General features: G+C 48.0%; 1 protein-coding gene across 2 annotated transcripts in view; it reads right to left on the reverse strand.

Annotated features, from left to right (window-relative positions):
* Positions 1-8,438, reverse strand: part of LOC106607176 (histone deacetylase 5) — a 79,701-nt gene extending 71,263 nt beyond the window's left edge. Inside the window, exon 1 of one of the 2 annotated variants that reach the window (XM_014203848.2) lies at positions 8,179-8,438. The gene's annotated coding sequence lies outside the window, so the exon portion shown is untranslated. The remainder of the gene's footprint in view (positions 1-8,178) is intronic. The other variant, XM_014203850.2, reaches the window with a different exon arrangement.
* Positions 8,439-20,372: the final 11,934 nt, after the last annotated feature.

Here is a 20,372-nt window from a genome sequence, read left to right on the forward strand (position 1 = left end):
GCGGTGATGCAACCAGTCAGGATGCTCTCAATGGTGCAGCTGTAGAACTTTGAGGATCTGGGGACCCATGCCAAATCATTTCAGTCGGTTGAGGGGGAATAGGCATTGTCGTGCCCTCTTCACCACTGTCTTGGTGTGTTTGGCCCATGATAGTTTGTTGGTGATGGAGCTCCCCGTAGCGGAGCTGTAGTCTACGCCCATCTCCTTTGTTTTACATCTGCTGCAGAGGTTAAGTTCATTAGAGTTAACTGCACCTCAGATTGCAGTCAAAATAAATCCTACAGAGTTGAAGTAACATACATCTCAACATCAACTGTTCAGAGGAGACTGTGTGAAATCAGCCCTTCACGGTCAAATTGCTGCAAAGGAACCACTACTAAACCACACCAATAGGAAGAGACTTGCTTGGGCCAAGAAACACGAACAAAAGGACATTAGACTGGTGGAAATCTGTCCTTTGGTCTGGTGAGTCCAAATTTGAGATTGTTGGTTCCAACTGCCGTGTCTTTGTGAGACGCAGGGTAGGTGAACGGATGAGCTCCACATGTGTAGTTCCCACCGTGAAGCATTAAGGTGGTGTGATGGTGCTTTGCTGGTGACACCGTCTGATTCATTTAGAATTCAAGGCACACTTAACCAGCATGGCTACCACAGCATTCTGAAGCGATACACCATCCCATCTGGTTTGCGCTGATTGGGACTATCATTTGTTTTTCAACAGGGCAATGATCCAACACACCTCCAGGCTGTGTAAGGGCTATTTGACCAATAATGAGTGATGGAGGGCTGCATGAGATGACCTGGCCTCCACAAATCAACCGACCGCAACCAAATTGAATATTTGGGATGAGTTGGACCACAGAGTAAAAGGAAAAGCAGCCAACAAGTGCTCAGTATGTGTGGGAACTCCTTCCAGGTGAAGCTGGTTGAGAAAATGCCAATAGTGTGCCAAGCTGTCATCATTGCAAAGGGTGGCTACTTTGAAGAACCTCAAATAAACTATATTTTGATTTGTTTAACACTTTTTTGGTTACTACATGATTCCATGTGTTATTTCATAGTTTGTCTTCACTATTATTCTACAATGTAGAAAATTGTTTAAAAAAAAATTATAATAATACAAAAAAATAAAACACTTCAATGAGTAGGTGTCCAGACTGGTACACACACAAATAAAAGTTAAAATCGGCCATAAACGTGAACAAAATCTAGATGATTTTTAGGCCATATCGCCCAGCCCTAATTACCACTGCAGTGTAATTCCTGGAAAGCGGATCTAAGTCCCACTCAGTCGCGGAAGTCTTGCCTCTAAGCCGTATGATTTAATGGAGTGGAGTTAGCGCTGAAAGCCCATGCAGTACCACACGGTCCCTGTGCCTTCCGCACTGAAGCAAGGCTCTCAGGCGCTGTGCCCAAACACGTCGCTGATCGTTTAATGCTCTTAAAACTACTCTCTTCAGATGTCCCCTCCGGTTTAACACTGGCCTCTTGTCAGCACATCGGCTAAATATATTCATCTTCTCTGGGGTTTTGTTATCTGGGAACAGTCATGAGGATTAGACTAACGACAAGAACATGTAAATTTAGTCATTCACACATTTAGATACCAAAAATCACCAAGGCCAATTAGTGACATGAAGGCATTGTTGCACCAATTGCAAGAAATATCTACAAATGAAATTATACTTTTTGAAATTGTTCATTTTATGCAGCCTTTCTAAAGTTAGGGACTAAGTGCCATTAACCTTTCTCCTGTACACCCACAGAGGATGACATTTCCTCTAATTGCTTACAATATGTCAGCTAAATCTGAAAGCGTGTCTAGAGTGTGGTATGGGGCTAAGCAAATGGCTCTCCGTGTGATATTCCAGATGTTGGTAAGCAACTCTTCCCCCTGCAGGATCCCAAGGCACTCGGTCAGATGACATGCTCCGGCAAGGGCCTGGCTTCATCACGGCATACACAGGAAGCTTGGTTATAGAAACCGTGTCACAGGGATAATGGGATGCCTTGTCGCAGGGTATTTAGAACCTTTAACCACCTCTGACTGCTGGCCTAGCCGCTTTCACCGGCTGCATTATCCTAAGGACGTGCGAATGGGGATAAAAATATCAGCTCATCTTTTTTTTTCTTCCCCTTTGCAGTACGACTGCGTGATGGTGCAAGCAGACTCAGCCAGAGAATAGCCTAAGTGGGGGTCTCCGCCTCCTCGCATTATCACTGAAAATAAGTATCCCACCAACAGCCAGGAAGTGCTGCTAAGCGACATGCTCTGTCCTCGGCATCAGCCTTCGCTTGAAGTCACGACTTAAAATGGTTCAACATATGAAGCACAGAAATTGTACACCAAGAAATTCTTAGAATTGCAGGGGGAGCTTTAAGCAGGAGCAAATCAATTTGCAACAATTGAATGTGCTTCATGTTTAAATGGGCTGCGGTCAACTTTATTGGATAGCATTTATGAATGCAATGGCCTTCCGGCAATGCAACAGAAAGGCCTGTGACACTGAGTCAGGTCTGGTCCAAAATCAGAACCACATAAGGAGGATCCTTTGTGCTCTTATAAACAGAACCAAAGATGGGGTCTGACACTCACTAACCCATCTGCACATCCCCCTCAGCCAGCCCTCAAAGTCAAGGCGAGAGAGCGACCAGCAGATTCTCAAGGAGAAAGGAGGGACACTGCACTCAGCAGCGCCTTTCCCACTAGCAGGGACGAAAGGGCCCCATCTCCCCTTGACGCCACACCTTACATACAAAACAGAGAACATGCAGGCTCTCAATGGCAGTGCGGCACCATTAACTTACCTTGAAGCTAAATTGTTCACTTAAATAGCAGAGAGAGATAGGCCTAGTTAGTTTATTAAAAATGTAGTCCAATGAAGCATGTCTAGGCAATGGCCTTGTAACTGGTCCAAGGATGTTTCATTAGGATCCAGACACCAAAATTACTCACTTCAGTCAAATGATTTTTTTCCCCCAACACTGAAGTGCCTCACAGAAATGATACAATCAAAACAATTTTGGGTCAGCACATTGCTCAAGGGTAGGAGGATGGCAACTATTCCTTCTGGAATTTCAACCAGCAACACTTAGCCTAAGTCACATGCCCATTTCTCCAAGAATAGGCTTTTCTGGGGGCTAGGATTGTAAACGTGCACGGTATACTGGGTTGGAGGCTGTCAACTGTGGGTTTTATCCAATCAACACTTGTAACCAGATTTCCAGGATATATAAAAAAAAAAAAAATAAAAAGTATTTCAGCACAGCAAGCATGTTTCAATCATTAACATACAGCTGAGGTTATTTTTGCGTCACACTGTAGCCTAAAGAATGTTCTCTACAGTGTATGAATCAAAGTTTCCAAGCATTTTTGCATTGCAAACAGAATAGGCGAACGCCAATGCCCTGTATCTTCAGAGCAGTGCATGGGCAGGGCTGTTCAATAGCCTTTTCAACACCTTGTGTGATTCATCAGGACAAGTGACTCTGCGTCACGTCATTGAAGAACTGGTCTTAAAAAAAAATTCATAAGAGTTGCAATCTTACTATGTGCTGAACCTATTTTGTGAAGGAATAGGCCTAATCTCTCGTGGACAGATGCCCGTAACATAAAAATGGTAGTAGCAGCAGCATGTCGACAGCCTGTGGGATGGCACATAGCCAGTTTGGGCAAGTCTGAGAGTTTCCATTTAGAGGGATGAAGACTTTGCTAGTGTCGTTAGTACATTTACGCAATATTTAAATTCTGGGTGTCCGAGATCAGAGAAGCAAAGTTCGACCCATCAAGTTTAATTCAGGCAATGAATATAAAAAGATACACATTTCAAAAATAGACATTAGTGACCCACATAGAGAAAGCACATTTAAAATGTATACTGTTCAGTGGCCATGGTCTGAGGCAAACATTACGTATATCCTTCCTCATAAGCAAGAGGTCCCCTATGGAACACGGGATCTCAATGTGTGACCCTTTAAGTCTTGACATCTGGGTGCACCTCAGCCACGCTCAAGGTCCTAAACGATATCATAACCGCCATCGATAAGAGACATTACTGTGCAGCCGTATTCATCTACCTGGCTAAGGCTTTCAACTCTTTCAATCACCACATTCTTATTGGCAACCTCAACAGCCTTGGTTTCTCAAATGATTGCCTCGCCTGGTTCACCAACTACTTCTCAGACAGAGTTCAGTGTGTCAAATCGGAGGGCCTGTTGTCCGGACCACTGGCAGTCTATGGGGGTGCCACAGGGTTCAATTCTCGGGCCGACTCTCTTCTCTGTATACATCAATGATGTCGCTCTTGCTGCTGGTGATTCTCTGATCCACCTCTATGCAGACGACACCATTCTGTATACTTCTGGCCCCTCTTTGAACACTGTGTTAACCAACCTCCAGACGAGCTTCAATGCCATACAACTCTCCTTCCGTAGCCTCCAACTGCTCTTAAATGCAAGTAAAACTAAATGCATGCTCTTCAACCAATCACTGCCCGCACCTGCCCGCCCGTCCAGCATCACTACTCTGGACGGTTCTGACTTAGAATATGTGGACAACTACAAATACCTAGGTGTCTGGTTAGACTGTAAACTCTCCTTCCAGACTCCCATTAAACATCTCCAATCCAAAATTAAATCTAGAATCAGCTTCCTATTTCACAACAATGCCTCCTTCACTCACGCAGCCAAACAAATCCTCGTAACTGACAATCCTACCGATCCTTGACTTCGGCGATGTAATTTACAAAATAGCCTCCGACACTCTACTCAACAAATTGGATGCAGTCTATCACAGTGCCATCCATTTTGTCACCAAAGCCCCATATCACTCACCACTGCGACCTGTACGCTCTCGTTGGCTGGCCCTCGCTACATACTCGTCGCCAAACTCACTTGCTCCAGGTCATCTACAAGTCTCTGCTAGGTAAAGCCCCGCCTTATCTCAGCTCACTGGTCACCATAGGAACACCTACCCGTAGCACACGCTCCAGCAGGTATATTTCACTGGTCACCCCCAAAGCCAATTCCTCCTTTGGCTGCCTTTCCTTCCAGTTCTCTGCTGCCAATGACTGGAACGAACTGCAAAAATAAAAATGACTGAAGCTGGAGACCCATATCTCCCGCACTAGCTTTAAGCACCAGCTGTCAGAGCAGCTCACAGATCACTGCACATTGCCCACCCAACTACCTCATCCCGATACTGTATTTATTTATCTAGCCATCTAGCTCCTTTGCACCCCAGTATCTACTTGCACATTAATCTTCTGCACATCTACCATTCCAGTGTCTAAATGCTATATTGTAATTACTTCGCCACCATGGCCTATTTGTCGTACCTCCCTCATCTTACCTCATTTGCACTCACTGTATATAGATTTATTTTTTCTACTGTATTATTGACTGTATGCTTGTTTATTCCATGTATAACTGTGTTGTTGTATGTGTCGAACTGCTGTGCTTTATCTTGGCCAGGTCGCAGTTGTAAATGAGAACTTGCTCTCAACTAGCCTTCCTGGTTAAATAAAGGTGAAATAAATATAAAATAAAATCTGTCACCATGTAATTCAACTGGGCACATGCAGATGTGTTCCAAAAAGTATCCAGATAACCCTAACCTGATCTTATCTGATAGCCAAGAGGGCAGAAATCAGGAGTGTGTGACAAGACAAACCTTGAGCAAAAAAGCTGATGCTAGAGCTGGTTTAGCCAGTGGTTCTTCATTTACTTGGAGTGACTGTTAAAGGAGGGCAATTCCACAGCAACAGTGATGCTGAGATTCTTCACATTAAAATGTATGCCAAACAAAATCCAATGATTAAAGTTAACAAACCGAACAACTCCATGCACAAGGACTTAACATTGTCAATGAAAAAGGACACACAAGGCCACTCGAGGACTGTGAGAGGCATCCACACACACGTGAGAAGCAGCATTTCTGTCAATCAACTGATCTCTAGCAAATCTTTGACACTTAATCAAAGACAGGAATTTGTTATTCATTTCATTTTAGGAGGAAATCCTTCTCCATGACCTCTCTGGCTCCATCCAACTTCTGCACAATGGAGCTGTGCAAGACTGCCAAATGACTTGCGAGCCAAAACCACATCTTTTCATAGGGTTAAGGGTGGCCTGCAGGTAAAATGTTAGTGTGTACATGCACGGAACAAGCCACAAATCAAAATCTTACTTAGGAATCCACTGTAGAATATACACTGCGTGTAAAAAAAACCATCAGGAACACCTGCTCTTTCCATGACAAACTGACCAGGTGAAAGTTATGATCCATTATTGATGTCACCTGTTAAATCCACTTCAAATCAGTGTAGATGAAGGGGGGAGACAGGTTACAGAAGAATTTTTAAGCCTTGAGACATGGAATGTGCACTTGTCATTCAGAGGGTGGATGGGCAAGATCAAATATTTAAGTGCCTTTGAACAGGGTATGGTAGTAGATGCGAGGGGGACTGGTTTGAGTGTCAACTGCAACGCTGCTGGGTTTCTCACACTCAACGGTTTCCTGTGTGTATTGAGAATGGTCCACCACCCAAGGGACATGCAGCCAACTTGACACAACTGTGGGAGGCATTGGAGTCAACATGGGCCAGCATCCCTGTGGGACACTTGACACCTTGTAGGCCATGCCCCAACAAATTGAGGGCAAAAGGGGGGTGCAACACAATATTAGGGAGGTGTTGTAATGTTTTGTACACTGAGTATCTAGGCCTACCTCTGATAAATGTCATGTTCCTTTCATAACAGTTATGACTATCATGAAAGTAACTATAAAAACACAACTTTGCCTTTGCTAGCAGACAATCCATTGTGATAACTGACACTGACCATAATTGGAGAAACTATTCAGACATCTCCACATCAGGAGGAAACCTACCGGTCTGTACTTCACCATCTAGGCATAAAAGGTGCTTCCAGTAATTCAAATTGGTATTTTGGGGGGGAAGGAAGGCACTGATATTGCATTAGTTGGCCTAAGCCATTATATTTTTCCCTTTCATCCACATTTTTATTTTACACAGTAAAACTAGTGGCATCAATGTCATTTAACTAGGCAAGACAGTTAAGAACATATTCTTATTTACAATGACGGCCTACCAAAAGGCCTCCTGCAGGGACTGGGGCTGGGATGAAAAATAAAATAGGACAAAAAACACACATCACGACATAAAGAGAGACCTAAGACAACATAGCACGGCAGCAACACCATGGTAGCAGCACAAAACATGGTACAATCATTGGGCACAGATATCAGCAAAGGGCAAGAAGGTAGAGAGAACAATACATCACGCAAAGCAGCCACAACTGTCAGTAAGAGTGTCCATGATTGAGTTTTTGAATGAGAAAACTGTCCAGTTTGAGTGTTTGTTGCAGCTCATCATTTTAATTAGCATATATATTGAATATGCAAAAACACAGGCTACTGACTGTGCGGGATCCTCGCTCTCTCACACACACACACACACACACACACACACACACGTTTGGCATATTAAACTGTATACACCAATAGAAACAACTAGCAGGGAGTGGGACCCCAACTCAAGTGGCACCATCACCTTAAAAAATGAGGCGTCGCAAACTTGCTGACGACTGCAATGGGGGTTACCAGAAGAAGTGGAGATTGCAGAAATGGCAAACTAGTCATTTCAACTCGAACAAAAACACAATTTGCTAAACATGGATGACACAAATTGCCATGGAGGGCACCGACGGCTGCGGTAGTGCTTTTAGCAGCCACCCTAAAAAAAACATTTTTCAAATGTGATAGCTAAGTTAGCCTGCGTTAGCCAGTAACGTTAACGTTAGCTTATCAGCAGCCCACTTCCAGATAGCTAACGTTAGCTAGCACGCTAAGTAGACGTCTGGGAACATTACAACCTGACTAACTGACGCTTTAAATCAGATGCCAATACTATGTGTCAGGTTAACTTGACATTTTCCAAATCAGAACAATCCATTCGTGCACATTTACATTAGCTAAAGCAACTTCGCTTGCTAGCTAACGTTAACTAGCTATCAAAACTGACAGAACGCTATGAAGTTATCTAGCTTGTTAGCTAGCCAGAAGTAACCAAACGCATCACACGAAAATATCGCGGTATAAAAACATTTCTTACCAGCAGTAGACGAAAGATACATTATCTCCCAGCAAACATAACGTACCTGATTGTCGTTCTCCTTTTCGCTGCTTGGAGATTGCCTCTTCGACCGTTACACTTCTTGATCGGTTTAATAATCTTTTTTGGGGGGGGTGAAATGTCTAATTTTCCCTGTTACAACTCTCTTTCCTCCATATTTTCAGCTCCTCCACCAACAACATTAATGACGTGTGTCCCCTGTCACGTGACCCCATCTGTTGGCGCTAAAAATAGATTATACACCCAATGAGTAACTCAGTACAGCAGGACAGATACCCATCACAGTCGCAGTGGTAGACACTACTACCACGGCCCGAGTAGGAAAGGACTGCAAGTTTCCTACCAAAATCTTGGTTGCGCAGAATGTGCAGCGCATCTTTTTGGGAAGGCTATCAATGTGAATCTTGGGCGCCCCTATTAGATATACAGTAACTCAGAACAGAAAGTTACAGAGTATGCTAGACTAGAGCATGGAAACCATGTTTACATTGCCAAAGCATGTGGAATAGATTATAAACAAAAGTGAAATAAACAGAAATGAACAGTAAAAGCTTTAAAAGAATAGAGCCATTTCAATTTATATTACTGGCTATGTATAGTGTTGTAGTAATGTGCAAATAGTTGAAGTAAGAAAGGGAAAATAAATTGTATGTGGATTCTATTGGGAAATGTATGTAGCACACGTGAGGATGTTTTTCTCTTTAGAGATCATTTCCTTAATTAGTATTGCTAACCAGATGTAAAAAAAATAAAAAATCATATTTAATGGAGTGGGTTAGGTTTGCTCTATACCAAATGAGTCTCTTCCCTGTTTCACACCTGGTAGTTTGGTGGACTACCAGCTCTCTCTCTGTCTGTCTGTCTGTCTGTCTGTCTGTCTGTCTGTCTGTCTGTCTGTCTGTCTGTCTGTCTCACACACACACACACACTTAATGTCACTCGCCCAAGTGTGGTAGACCTTGCATTTGCAAGGTGATGTCACCTTATACATGCAAACTCTTGTTCTCAAACTCTCTATTCTGGCCACATAGTGCACTGTCTTACTGCACAAGGAGAGAGATTGCCCTATACTCTCACTGTTACTGTTTGGTTTCCTGTGTGCTCATATGAGGGGTCTCGTCAGTCTGTCTGTCATTAACCAATATTGACAGTACTGTGAACCCTCCTGCAGAGGTGGGAAAGGACGTCATGCCTCCCAGGGAGCCAGCAATTGCTGCCTTTCTTACGTCAGAAAAGGCCATTTGTGTGAACATGGTGAGGTGCGATCGATAGATTCACGTTGAAAGACAAGATTGCAGCTAAAAATAACACAGGCAGTGCTGCAAAACAGGCTAAAAGCGAACAAAAGCAATCCTGTTTGTTCCACTGGTCTGACAGCAAAAGAGAGCGAAGGGAGTGGAGGAGAGAAGAAAATTGAAAATAGAGGAAATAGGTATATTCTGACAGGGATTTTTACTCATGTTGGCCTGACCCACAGGTGTCTTGGATTTTATGGTGTATTTGCCTGCTTTTGATTAGTCAGGTCACACAAAGTATTTGGAGAGATTCGAGGCTGCATTTTCAGTTGAAATAGCCAACTAATTCTACCTATGAAGGACAATAAGGATGAGATTGACATGTGCTTCGAGAGAGAAAGAGAGAGACATAGAGAAAGAGAGAGATATATGAAGACACAGTAGCAATGACTCATCATTACCTCATTATGATTGCACAGAGAGAGAGAGATATGGGTAGATGCATTGTTTTACATCAGATAGCGTGTCGATTCCGTAGGACTCGGGGGTACAATGGGGTAGGGATAGGATGACAGTGGTTGTACTCATTATTACATTTACATTTACGTCATTTAGCAGACGCTCTTATCCAGAGCGACTTACAAATTGGTGCATTCACCTTATGATATACAGTGGAACAACCACTTTACAATAGTACATCTATTACTTTTTTTTGGGGGGGGTTAGAAGGATTACTTTATCCTATCCCAGGTATTCCTTAAAGAGGTGGGGTTTCAGGTGTCTACGGAAGGTGGTGATTGACTCCGCTGTCCTGGCGTCGTGAGGGAGCTTGTTCCACCATTGGGGTGCCAGAGCAGCGAACAGTTTTGACTGGCTGAGCGGGAACTGTGCTTCCGCAGAGGTAGGGGGGCCAGCAGGCCAGAGGTGGATGAACGCAGTGCCCTTGTTTGGGTGTAGGGCCTGATCAGAGCCTGAAGGTACGGAAGTGCCGTTCCCCTCATAGCTCCGTAGGCAAGCACCATGGTCTTGTAGCAGATGCGAGCTTCAACTGGAAGCCAGAGGAGTGTGCGAAGGAGCGGGGTGACGTGAGAGAACTTGGGAAGGTTGAACACCAGACGGGCTGCGGCGTTCTGGATGAGTTAGGGGTTTAATGGCACAGGCAGGGAGCCCCGCCAACAGGGAGTTGCAGTAATCCAGACGGGAGAAGACAAGTGCCTGGATTAGGACCTGTGCCGCTTCCTGTATAAGGCAGGGTCGTACTCTGCGAATGTTGTATAGCGTGAACCTACAGGATCGGGTCACCGCCTTGATGTTAGCGGAGAATGACAGGGTGTTGTCCAGGGTCACGCCGAGGCTCTTAGCACTCTGGGAGGAGGACACAATGGAGTTGTCCACCGTGATGGCGAGATCATGGAAAGGGCAGTCCTTCCCCGGGAGGAAGAGCAGCTCCGTCTTGCCGAGGTTCAGCTTGAGGTGGTGATCCGTCATCCACACTGATATATCTGCCAGACATGCAGAGATGCGATTCGCCACCTGGTTATCAGAAGGGGGAAAGGAGAAGATTAATTGTGTGTCGTCTGCATAGCAATGATAGGAGAGACCATGTGAGGATATGACAGAGCCAAGTGACTTGGTGTATAGCGAGAATAGGAGAGGGCCTATAACTGAGCCCTGGGGGACACCAGTGGTGAGAGCACGTGGTGCTGAGACGGATTCTCGCCACGCCACCTGGTAGGAGCGACCTGTCAGGTAGGACGCAATCCAAGAGTGAGCCGCGCCGGAGATACCCAACCCGGAGAGGGTGGAGAGGAGGATCTGATGGTTCACAGTATCAAAGGCAGCAGATAGGTCTAGAAGGATGAGAGCAGAGGAGAGAGAGTTAGCTTTAGCAGTGCGGAGAGCCTCTGTGACACAGAGAAGAGCAGTCTCAGTTGAATGACCAGTCTTGAAACCTGACTGATTTGGATCAAGAAGGTCATTCTGAGAGAGATAGCAGGAGAGCTGGCCAAGGACGGCACGTTCAAGAGTTTTGGAGAGAAAAGAAAGAAGGGATACTGGTCTGTAGTTGTTGACATCGGAGGGATCAAGTGTAGGTTTTTTGAGAAGGGGTGCAACTCTCGCTCTCTTGAAGACGGAAGGGACGTAGCCAGTGGTCAAGGATGAGTTGATGAGCGAGGTGAGGTAAGGGAGAAGGTCTCCGGAAATGGTCTGGAGAAGAGAGGAGGGGATAGGGTCAAGCGGGCAGGTTGTTGGGCGGCCGGCCGTCACAAGACGCAAGATTTCATCTGGAGAGAGAGGGAAGAAAGAGGTCAAAGCATAGGGTAGGGCAATGTGAGCAGGACCAGCGGTGTCGTTTGACTTAACAAACGAGGATCGGATGTCGTCGACCTTCTTTTCAAAATGGTTGACGAAGTCATCCGCAGAGAGGGAGGAGGGGGGGGAGGGGGAGGAGGATTCAGGAGGGAGGAGAAGGTGGAAAAGAGCTTCCTAGGGTTAGAGGCAGATGCTTGGAAGTTAGAGTGGTAGAAAGTGGCTTTAGCAGCAGAAACAGAGGAGGAAAATGTAGAGAGGAGGGAGTGAAAAGATGCCAGGTCCGCAGGGAGGCTAGTTTTCCTCCATTTACGCTCGGCTGCCCGGAGCCCTGTTCTGTGATACAGATGATGCCCTATATATCAACATTATAATCAATGAAAATGTCATGGGTTATAAATATTCTACAAATGTTGATCATTAAATCTAAACATGAACTTTAGTTATCTTACATTTCCACATTACAAGCATAGAACCTACAGAGATCCCCCACAGTCAAGATATTGTCCCAATCTACAGCAGGTGACCTTACCAGAAGAAAGGATAAGGGAATCTGGAATCAAAACTCCATGTCATGCAGAACGAGTCATGCACAGTGTGTACTATGACCGCCTAAAGAATGAAGAGAATGAGACAATGCTAAAGCATAGCAATATATGCCTCAATTTCTTTTGCATATCTAAGTACAATAACTGCAATGAAATGGTTAGATGGATGTTGTGATTGTTTGTACAAGCTTCAGTCAAGATTCAGACTAGGGTTAAGTGACTCTTGATATGAAAAGTTTATTTCCAAAACGCTATATCCATTTTCAGAAATGTTGGTAAATTAGCTTTTGTTGTTTAAAAAACGTTTTATGTTTTTTCACTATCTAATCATGGCATGGGGTTGTTTAATGATATACATGTATTTATTTCAAATGTATCACTTGATGGTTTCATTTCAGAGAGAAAAATAATCATGTTTTTTTGCAAAACGCTATACATCTTCCTCACTCGCCGAAAAATAAGTAGTACTGCTAGGTTTTACACAGTCAAATGTAACAAAGAACTACGTTTCATAAAGAACTTTCTTTACAAATTATACGTTTGTGACATCAATTTAAATTAATCAATATAGTAATATAAGATCTGTATGTAAACATGTACATTTGACATTTTAGTCATTTAGCAGATGTTGCTATCCAAAGTGACTTACAGTTAGTGCGGTCATCTTAACCCTCAAACTACTGACTGGGGTCATTTTGACCCCAGAGGCATATTTGTTATCGTAGCTCAAATGTGGTTTATTAAATTCTTCCACATTTTCAGGACTTTCTCAATCGACTTGTTCTTAATCAATCTAAATCATTGTTTAGTGTTTATGTATGAATATGGACTTTGACAAAGTTCAAGTCTTTTGGGCTCATTTTGACCCCAGCAAATAACACCCAATTCCGCCTATAGTGATTTGATAGATAGGACATTTATTTAAATCTAGGTTTCTCTGGAGACATAATAACAAGTTATCATACTTGTGGAGGGGGACCTGTATCAGAGATTTTGACCAGCTTGACAGATCATTTGAAGAGATATAGCTCCCCATGTACTCGCCTAAGATTGTACTTTTTATACCACGTATCATATGACCGTGTACAAAATCAAAATACCTGATAGAACTGCAAAACAGAACTCAGATATGCTCTGAATCTATACAGACAGCTGTATTGGCAAATCTAAAAAAATATTTATTTTCATTTCAGGTTTCTCTGGGGACATACTATTAGGTTTTACATATCCTCAGAGGGTGTAGGGGGACCTGTTGGAGTAATCTTGACCTGATAGACAGATCACCTGCAGCAATGGAGCGCGATATGCACTCGCCTATGGTTACAACTGGTTATAACTAGGTATGACTATGTACAAAATCAAAATGACCTTAGATATATTTTTAGTTGCCATCAAAAAAGACCATAAAAGTCTGTCAGTGGTATGAATAATTGGTAGAACTGTAAAACAGAAAACAGCTACCCTCTGAATGTACACATAGTGCAGTATTGGTATCGGGTGGCAGGGTAGCCTAGTGGTTGGGCTAGTAACCGAAAGGTTGCAAGTTCAAATCCCCGAGCTGACAAGGTACAAATCTGTCATTCTATCCCTGAACAAGGCAGGTAACCCACTGTTCCTAGGCTGTTGTTGTAAATAAGAATTTGTTCTTAACTGACTTGCCTAGTTAAATAAAAACAGCTTAATGAGGTAGTCACCTGGAATGTATTTAAATTAAAAGGTGTGCCTTGTTAAAAGCTAATTTGTGGAATTGATTTCCTTCTTCATGGGTTTTAGCCAATCAGTTGTGTTGTGACAAGGTGTGGGTGGTATACAGAAGATAGCCCAAGTCCATATTATCACAAGAACAGCTCAAATAAGCAAAGAGAAATGACAGTCCATCATTACTTTAAGACATGAAGGTCAGTCAATGCAGAACATTTCAATAACTTTGAAAGTTTCTTCAAGTGCAGTTGCATAAACCATCAAGCGATATGATGAAACTGGCTCTCATGAGGACTGCCACAGGAAAGGAAGACCCAGAGTTACCTCTGCTGCAGAGGATCAGTTCATTAGAGTTAACTGCACTTCAAATTGCAGCCCAAATAAATGCTTCACAGAGTTCAAGTAACAGACACACCTCAACATCAACTGTTAAGAGGAGACTGCGTGAATCAGGCCTTCATGGTCGAATTGCTGCAAAGGAACCACTACTAAACCACACCATTAAGAAGAAGAGACTTGCTTGGGCCAAGAAACACGAGAAATGGACATTAGACTGGTGGAAATCTGTCCTTTGGTCTGATGAGTCCAAATTTGAGATTGTTGGTTCCAACCACCGTGTCTTTGTGAGACGCATGATCTCCGCATGTGTGGTTCCCACCGTGAAGCATGGAGGAGGAGGTGTGAGGGTGTGGGGGTGCTTTGCTGGAGACACTGTCTGTGATTTTTATTTTTAAATTCAAGGCACACTTAACCAGCATAGCTATCACAGCATTCTGCAGCAATACGCCATCCCATCTGGTTTGTGCTTAGTGAGTGTCACAGTATCTAACGAAGGTGGCGCCCCTCCTCGGTCGGGCGGCGCTCGGCGGTCGTCGTCGCCGGCCTATTAGCTGCCACCGATCGTTGTTTCTGTGTCTTTTGGTTTTGTCTGTCTGTCTATCTCGCACCTGTTTTGTGTTTGTCATTAGTGGGGGGTTATTTAGTGTGTATTTTCAGTTGGGGTTCTCGTGCGGGATTGTTTATTGTCCACTCAGGACAGTTGTGATTGTAAATTGTTATTGTCGATTATTATTGCCGGGCTGCGCCCCGTGCGCTTTTTGTTTCCAGTGCGCTTATTTTGGGAAGGTGTTTTTCCCCTGGCAGACTTCGCCACGCGCCTGGTGCCCTACGGCTATTGCGTGTTACTAATATTATTAAAACACAGTTGCTCCGGCCCTCTGTCTCCTGCTCCTGATTCCACATCTCCACTGGTCCTAGACAGCCGTGACAGAATCCCGCACCTGTATGGAGTCAGCAGGAGCAGAAGCGCCGTCCATGGCTGAGCAGGTCTCTCAACACGCCAGCCTCCTCCACCGCCTAGGCTCGGCCATGGACCAGGTGTTGGCCCGGTTGGAGAACTGGGAGAGAGGTGCTTCCCCAGCTGGACCAGCTCCGGTCCCTCACCCTGCGCCCCTACACACCCCCTGAAGCGGTCGCCGGTGGTATCCGGATTACTCCTCCCCGGGAGTTCGATGGGACGGCCGCTGGGTGCAAGGGGTTCTTGCTCCAATTGGAACTATACCTGGCGACCGTCCGCCCCCCCCTCCGACGAAGAGAGGGTGAGCGTCCTCGTCTCCTGTCTCACGGGTCGAGCCCTGGAATGGGCCAATGCGGTCTGGGATGGCCCAGACTCGGCTCGGGGCGACTACCCTGAGTTCACCCGCCGCTTCCGGGCGGTTTTCGATCATCCCCCGGAGGGCAGGGCGGCGGGTGAGCGGCTATTCCATTTGAGACAGGAGACGAGGAGCGCTCAGGATTTCGCCCTAGAATTCCGGACTCTCGCCGCTGGATCGGGGTGGAACGAGCGGGCCTTGATAGACCACTATAGGTGTAGCCTTCGCGAGGATGTCCGCCGGGAGCTGGCCTGTAGGGACAACGCCTCCACCCTAGACCAACTGGTGGATTTGTCCATTAGACTGGAGGATTTGTCCATTAGGCTGGCTTCCCGGGGACGTTCCAGTCGGGGCCTGTTCGTTCCGCCTCCCAGTCCCCCCGCTCCACAGCCCATGGAGATAGGGGGGACTGCGTCGAGGAGGACCGGAGGGGGGGGTCTCTCCTGCACCCGATGTGGACGCAGAGGACACACTGTGGACCGGTGCTGGAGTGGTCCCCCCGGGAGTTCGGAGGGCAGGCAGAGCACTACTTCGAACCCCCAGGTGAGTCCGCACCAGCCACACCCAGAGCCCCCTGTCGACCACATGTACACCTCTGTTTGTTTTCCTGATTTTTCCCCTCACTTCCAGTATAAGGCACTAGTCGATTCAGGTGCAGCTGGGAGTTTTATGGACCGTGGGTTAGCGAAGAGGTTAGGGATTCCCCTGGTTCAGCTGGACCACCCCTTCCCTGTGCACGCCCTAGATAGTCGACCGCTAGGGTCAGGCCAAGTAGGGGAGGTCACAGTGCCACTGGTTATGCAGACGTGGGGGGGTCATGAGGAGCGTATCAGCCTATTCCTCATTGACTCCCCAGCGTTTCCGGTGGTACTGGGAATCCCCTGGCTAGCCACGCACAACCCGCAGATTTCGTGGAGACAGAGGGCTCTTACGGGGTGGTCGAGGGAGTGCTCAGGTAGGTGCATAGGAGTTTCCATCGGTGCGACTACGGTGGAGAGTCCAGACCAAGTCTCCACCGTGCACATTCCCTCAGAGTATGCCGATTTGGCTATCGCCTTCAGTGAGATGAAGGCGACTCTATTACCCCCCCATCGACGAGGGGATTGTGCGATAAACCTCCAGGCCGACGCGGTTCTTCCTAGGAGTCACGTGTATCCTCTGTCTCAGGAGGAGACAGTGGCTATGGATACATACGTCACTGAGTCCTTGAGACAGGGATACATTTGGCCATCTAAGTCCCCCGTCTCCTCAAGCTTTTTTTTCGTGAAGAAGAAGGAGGGAGGTCTGCGCCCGTGCATTGACTATAGAGGTCTAAATGCTATCACAGTGGGTTTCAGTTACCCGCTACCTCTCATTGCTACGGCAGTGGAGTCATTTCACGGGGCGCGCTTCTTCACGAAATTAGATCTCAGGAGCGCATATAACCTGGTGCGTATCCGAGATGGAGACGAGTGGAAAACCGCATTTAGTACCACATCGGGCCATTATGAGTACCTCGTCATGCCGTATGGGTTAAAGAACGCTCCCGCTGTCTTCCAATCCTTTGTGGACGAGGTCCTTCGGGACATGCTCGGGCAGGGTGTGGTGGTGTACATCGATGACATCCTGATTTGCTCCGCCACACGCGCCGAGCATGTGTCCCTCGTGCGTAAAGTGCTTGGGCGGCTGCTGGAGCATAACCTATACGTCAAGGCTGAGAAATGCGAGTTCTTCAAACGAGCCGTCTCATTTCTAGGATATCGCATTTCCACCTCGGGGTAGAGGTGGAGTGTGACCGTGTGACGGCTGTGCGTAATTGGCCAACCCCAACCACTGTGAAGGAGGTGCAGCGGTTCTTGGGGTTCGCTAATTATTATCGGAGGTTTATCCGGGGTTTTGTCCAGGTGGCGGCTCCCATTACCTCACTGATGAAGGGGGGGCCGGTGCGGCTACGATGGTCAGCAGAGGCGGACAGAGCCTTCCATCGTCTGAAGGTTCTGTTTACCAATGCACCTGTCCTGGCGCATCCGGACCCCTCCTTGCCATTCATAGTGGAGGTGGACGCGTCCGAGGCTGGGGTAGGAGCTGTGCTATCGCAGCGCTCGGGCGTTCCTCCGAAGCTCCGCCCATGTGCCTTCTTTTCTAAGAAGCTGAGCCCGGCGGAGCGCAACTATGATGTGGGGGACCGGGAGCTGTTAGCCGTGGTCAGGGCTTTGACGGTGTGGAGACATTGGCTTGAGGGGGCACGTCACCCTTTTCTCATCTGGACCGACCACCGTAACCTGGAGTATATTCGGGCAGCGAGGAGGCTTAATCCCCGTCAGGCAAGGTGGGCCATGTTTTTTACGAGGTTTCACTTTACCCTCTCGTACATTCCAGGTTCCCGGAACCGGAAGGCTGACGCACTGTCGCGTCTCTACGACACCGAGGAGCGGACCATCGATCCCACTCCCATACTCCCCGCCTCCTGTCTGGTGGCACCGGTGGTATGGGAGGTGGATGCGGACATCGAGCGGGCGGGTCGGTCAGAACCCACTCCTCCTCAATGTCCCGTGGGCCTGAAATACGTTCCGCTTGGTGTTCGCGATCGCCTGATCCGATGGTCCCACGCTCTACCCTCCTCGGGTCATCCTGGGGTGGAACGGACAGTGCGGGGCCTGAAGGGAAGGTACTGGTGGCCCACCTTGGCTGAGGATGTTCGGGCGTTATGTCTCTTCCTGTTCGGTATTCGCTCAGTGCAAGGCTCCTAGGCACCTGCCTCGAGGGAAATTACAGCCCCTCCCCGTTCCACAGCGGCCTTGGTCTCACCTCTCGGTGGATTTCCTCACGGATCTCCCGCCGTCCCAGGGGAATACGGCGATCCTGGTCGTTGTGGACAGGTTCTCTAAGTCCTGCCGTCTGCTCCCTTTGCCCGGTCTTCCTACGGCCCTGCAAACCGCGGAGGCCCTGTTCACCCATGTCTTCCGGCACTATGGGGTGCCCGAGGACATCGTATCTGATCGGGGTCCCCAGTTCACGTCCAGGGTGTGGAGATCGTTTATGGAGAGGCTGGGGGTCTCGGTCAGCTTGACCTCGGGGTTCCACCCCGAGAGTAATGGGCAGGTGGAGCGCATTAACCAGGAGGTGGGCAGGTTCCTGCGGTCGTATTGCCGGGACCGGCCAGGGGAGTGGGCGCAGTTCGTGCCATGGGCCGAGATGGCCCAGAACTCTCAGCGCCACTCCTCTACCAACCTATCACCCTTCCAGGTGGTATTGGGGTATCAGCCGGTCCTGGTGCCATGGCAACAGAGCCAGACGGAGGCTCCTGCGGTGGAGGCATGGGTGAAGCGCTCTCAGGAGACCTGGAATGGTGTCCAGGAGTGCCTAAGGAGGGCTGGTGAACGTCACAAGGAGAGCGTTGACCGCCACCGCAGTGACGCCCCCGTGTATAATCCGGGGGACAGAGTCTGGCTCTCGACCCGGAACCTGCCTCTCCGCATGCCCTGCCGGAAGCTGGGTCCGCGGTTTGTGGGGCCGTTCAAAGTCCTGAGGAGGATAAACGAGGTGTGTTACAGGTTACAACTCCCTTCATATTACCGTATTAACCCCTCGTTTCATGTGTCTCTCCTCAGGCCGGTGGTAGCTGGTCCACTGCAGGACGATGAGGTGCTGGAGGTCCCCCCGCCCCCCCTGGACATCGGGGGGGGCCCCGGCGTACACAGTCCGAGCCATCCTGGACTCCCGACGTCGGGTCGGGGGCCTGCAGTACCTCGTGGACTGGGAGGGGTACGGTCCGGAGGGGAGGTGCTGGGTTCCGGCGGCGGACATTCTAGATCCACCTATGCTACAAGAATTCCACCGTCGCTGTCCGGATCGGCCGGGCGCCTCGCCCTCCGGGCCGTCCCCGCGGCCGGCGTCGGCCAGGGGAGGGGTACTGTCACAGTATATAACGAAGGTGGCGCCCCTCCTCGGTCGGGCGGCGCTCGGCGGTCGTCGTCGCCGACCTATTAGCTGCCACCGATCGTTGTTTCTGTGTCTTTTGGTTTTGTCTGTCTGTCTATCTCGCACCTGTTTTGTGTTTGTCATTAGTGGGGGGTTATTTAGTGTGTATTTTCAGTTGGGGTTCTCGTGCGGGATTGTTTATTGTCCACTCAGGACAGTTGTGATTGTAAATTGTTATTGTCGATTATTATTGCCTGGCTGCGCCCCGTGCGCTTTTTGTTTCCAGTGCGCTTATTTTGGGAAGGTGTTTTTCCCCTGGCAGACTTCGCCACGCGCCTGGTGCCCTACGGCTATTGCGTGTTACTAATATTATTAAAACACAGTTGCTCCGGCCCTCTGTCTCCTGCTCCTGATTCCACATCTCCACTGGTCCTAGACAGCCGTGACAGAATCCCGCACCTGTATGGAGTCAGCAGGAGCAGAAGCGCCGTCCATGGCTGAGCAGGTCTCTCAACACGCCAGCCTCCTCCACCGCCTAGGCTCGGCCATGGACCAGGTGTTGGCCCGGTTGGAGAACTGGGAGAGAGGTGCTTCCCCAGCTGGACCAGCTCCGGTCCCTCACCCTGCGCCCCTACACACACCCCCTGAAGCGGTCGCCGGTGGTATCCGGATTACTCCTCCCCGGGAGTTCGATGGGACGGCCGCTGGGTGCAAGGGGTTCTTGCTCCAATTGGAACTATACCTGGCGACCGTCCGCCCCCCCTTCCGACGAAGAGAGGGTGAGCGTCCTCGTCTCCTGTCTCACGGGTCGAGCCCTGGAATGGGCCAATGCGGTCTGGGATGGCCCAGACTCGGCTCGGGGCGACTACCCTG

The sequence above is a fragment of the Salmo salar genome, chromosome ssa06, assembly GCF_905237065.1.
Source record: "Salmo salar chromosome ssa06, Ssal_v3.1, whole genome shotgun sequence".
NCBI lineage: Eukaryota > Metazoa > Chordata > Actinopteri > Salmoniformes > Salmonidae > Salmo > Salmo salar.